This window comes from Nannospalax galili, unplaced genomic scaffold (assembly GCF_000622305.1).
Source record: "Nannospalax galili isolate Female #2095 unplaced genomic scaffold, S.galili_v1.0 scaffold298, whole genome shotgun sequence".
NCBI lineage: Eukaryota > Metazoa > Chordata > Mammalia > Rodentia > Spalacidae > Nannospalax > Nannospalax galili.
This window is the reverse complement of record NW_008344488.1, coordinates 3,209,959-3,214,006: the sequence shown is the minus strand read 5'-3', so window position 1 is coordinate 3,214,006 and position 4,048 is coordinate 3,209,959. Positions and strand designations below refer to the sequence as shown.

General features: G+C 40.5%; 1 protein-coding gene across 2 annotated transcripts in view; it reads right to left on the bottom strand.

The window, feature by feature from the left end:
• Nucleotides 1–4,048, bottom strand: part of Serpinb7 (serpin family B member 7) — a 49,836-nt gene that overhangs the window by 925 nt on the left and 44,863 nt on the right. The window lies entirely within an intron of this gene.

The window sequence follows — 4,048 nt, the reverse complement described above, 5'->3', positions numbered from 1 at the left end:
CCTTAGAAACATGATTGTGAAAAAATGAAGCAAGAACTACAATGACTTGTGGTTTTCTGTAATGACATCCTCCTGGATTTTTGTATTTAATTACATGAATCATACCTAGAGGGAGTCTCAAAGAAAAATGACTGAAATGAATAGTTCAAGCACTTCCAAACAAATCATATCTTTAATTTGCTCTGCTACGTCATGTCATGACTTCTAGTCAATTGAGAGAATGTCTAATCTCTACCCACACTGGAATAAACAGAGGCAAAGTGGAACAACAGATAGGTAAAGGAATATGGAAATCAGACATCACTGAAGAAAAGCAGAGCTCAGTCCTCATTCAAATCAGTGTTCTCTGACCATTTTCCCATCATGAAAGACACAAAAAGTAGAAATATTTGTGTAGCTTAAAAGAAAAAAAACACAATGGAAACCCAAGTGGCCTGAGGCAAAAGACCCAGAGCCCCAGTCCTGGGAGCAGGAATGACAGATATCTCTTGAGTACAATAGCCATTCACATAGGGAAGCTTGTACTCATATCAGCTCTCCTACTCCACAGAAAAAGAAACAGAGACTCAAGAGGTTGAAGGGAGATACACCTGGGTACACAGCAAGCACCCTTGTTAAACACCTAGCAGGAGGCATCTCTTTCCAAGGTTACGGCCACTCCAAACAATTCACAAATTGAATTTGCTGGGTTTAGAATGGAAAACATTTTTCATAAACATTAGAAATCTTATACATAAATACTTCTCAAATTCAGACTCACTGGAATTTTAAAATAATTTTTCATATATATCAAACTTGTGTTTTTGTCAAGGACCTAAATTTACACAACCAAATTTAGTCCATGTGAAATTTCTATGTATAAATTATCCAGTTTGTGAATAATTATAACGTCTTGTTCTTAATTGGATTTTTTTTCTCCTTTAGTTTAGTCTTCTGCAGTGTCAACTTCCTCTTCATCATATGGTCATGTAGATTTTTATATTATGCAAGTTTATGCTAATCAAGCTCACCATCATTAGGAAAACTTATACTAGAAAACTCAGACATTAAGACAAGAATAACTCTATCCTTAGCTATCTGCTTCTTGTTTTATGTGGGCTATTTTTACTAGTAGTATTGATTATTGTAGGTAAAAATATAGGTGTGATAAAATCTCATTGCTATAAAGATTATCTAGTGTTATGATTTATTATGAGCACCAATATTTTGTGTAATCACACTGTAGATTTAACAGTGCCAATTCCATGATCTATTCACTGTTCCTGTCAAAAGAAAAGGCATTAAAGAGCTGAAGAGATGCTGACTTTTTAAAAATATATTTTTTATTTTTTATTTTATGTGTATGAGTGTATTGCCCACATGTGCTTAAGTGTACCTGTGTCATGCAGTGCCCATGTAAGTCAGAAGTGAGTGTCAGATCCCTCTGGAACTGGAGTTACGAATGGTTGTTAACCACCATGCAGGTGCTGGGAATCGAACCTGGGTCCTCTGCAAGAGCTGTCAGTTCTCTTAACCACTGAGCCATGTCTCCAGCCCCAGTTTTTTAAGAGCACTGGAAGACTGGAGTTCAGTTTCCAGCACATATGCCAGGTGACTCTGAACCACCTGTAACTCCAGCTTTGGTAGCTCTGACACCCTCTTTTGGCCTCCAGGAGTGTCCACACATAAGTGGTATACACACACACACACACACACACACACACACACTCACACATACACACAAATAAATCTTAAACAAATTTAAAAGGCTACTAATATGAAAATCTAATAAAGTTCATTACAATAATTCAGTGGTCTTTTTCTATGTAGGTACTTAATTTCCAAAATATTAAAGTTATATTTTTAAATCATAGGGGAGAAGAGGTAGAAACTATGACCCCATTAAAAATTATAAAAGTGACCCACAGGCCTCTCTCCAGAGTAAGCTCATGGCACCCTCCTAGCCTTGACTCCCCCAGCCCCATTCACCCTCCCATCTCCCCTGCCAGTCTCTCCTAGTTTGGATCCTGTCCCATTCCTTGTCTTGGGGCCCCAGACACCTGGGGAGCCAATACTGTTTCCTGACCCTTTTCATCCACACCAACTTAGTGCCTTCTCTGGGCCCCAGGAGCACTGCTTCTGGGCCTGGCCCCGCACTCACCTACCTCTGCTTCCCTGGGCATATACCACCCAAATCAGGTCTCTCTCCCACCTCTAGGCCTCTCTCCAGGGTAAGTCCATCATTCCCTCCACGCCTTGACTCCCCCAGTCCCATTCACCCTCCCATCTCCCCCACTGTTCTCTCCTCCAAGTTTGAACCCTGCCCCATTCCTTGTCTTGGGGCCCCAGACACGTGGGGAACCAATACTGCTTCCTGACCCCTTTCATCCAAACCAATTTAGTGCCTTTTCTGGGCACCAGGAGCACTGCTTCTGGACCTGGCACCAGCCACAACTCCCCCTGCTTCCCTGGGACTTGGGAGCTGACCTTTCCTCTTCATGATCCTTTGTATCCAGACCAACCCAGCTCCTCAGTGCAGTCCCCAGGAGTCCTTGGGGCCTTTTCCCACCCCATCTGCCTTTGCCTCTCTGAGTGGCACGGCCACCAGCTGCCTTAGACCAGCATCTTTTCTGGGCCAGGCTCCCAGGCCAGTCCAACTCTCAAACTCCTGAGGCCAAAATTGGTCCTGGAGGGATCCAGACCTTAGAAGAAAGCTTGAAATCATCTGACCCTCATCCGAATTGGGCCTCTGTGGGAACTCCTGAAGACAAAATCAATCCTGCCACGCCAATATAAAATCAAGAGAGAGAACCGGAAGTTTAGGCAAACCAGCTTTTCATGCCCAAAAAGTAAACCACAAAGACAAATAAAATTCACAAAAAGAAGTAGACCTAAACTTGAAGGCCTGAGTCTCACACAAGAACCAGAAACTACAAAAGAAATTCACATGCCAAAATCACAGAGAAAAAATAATAACATGAAAAACCAAAATGACATATCCCCCACAAATACCAATAGTCCTCTAAAGAAGTAAAATGAGAAGCCCCAAGAGATAATGCAGGACATTGGACTCAAAAGAACAGTTATAAACATGATAAAAGAATTCAGTGAATTTAAAGAACATAAAAAAAAAGAAATCAAAGAACTGAAGGAAGATAGGGATAAACTGAATGAATTCAGAAAAGAGTTAGAAATATTGAAGAATACTCAGGCTGAAATGAAGAAGGAAGTGAAACACTCAGCAAGCCAATTAGAAACGACAGGAGAAAGCCTCACCAATAGGATGAATGAAATGGAAAACAGAGTATCAAGACTGAAAGATAAAGTGGATGAACTAGACCATGCAAGCAAAAATTATGAAAAATTTAATAAATCCCAAGAATGGAATATGCAGGAATGAATTGTGTGACACCATAAAAAGACCAAACTTATGAATCATGGGCATACAGGAAGGAGAAGAATCCCAAGATAATGGCATGGACCAGATCTTCAACAGAATTGTGGAAGAAAATTTCCCAAACGTAAAGAAAGACATGCCCATGCAAATACAAGAAGCATACAGAACACCAAATAGACAGGACCAGAAAAGAAACTCTCCACGGCACACCATAGTAAAAATACTACATGTACAAAACAAAGAGACGGTTCTGAAAGCTGCAAAAGAGAAACAACAAGTCACATATAAAGGAAAACCCATTAGGATTACAGCTGACTTTTCAGTGCAAACTATGAAAGCCAGAAGAGCCTGGACCAAAGTCTTCCCAGTTTTAAATGACCACAGATGCCAATCCAGATTACTATACCCAGCCAAAATGTCTATCATAGTCAAAGGGGAAGGAAAAATCTTCCATGACATAAACAGGATGAAGGAATTCATGTCCACAAAACCAGCCCTTCAGAGAGTTCTGGAAGAAATACAAAGAGCTGAAGAAAGGAATGACTATACCCAAGGGGTTGCGGGAAAGAAATTCAATGAAGGTATTACTGTGGGAAAGCACAGCTATATAAAGAATGTGAACAGAAATAAAAATGAAAGGATTCAATGCACAGATTTCATTAATAACTTTAA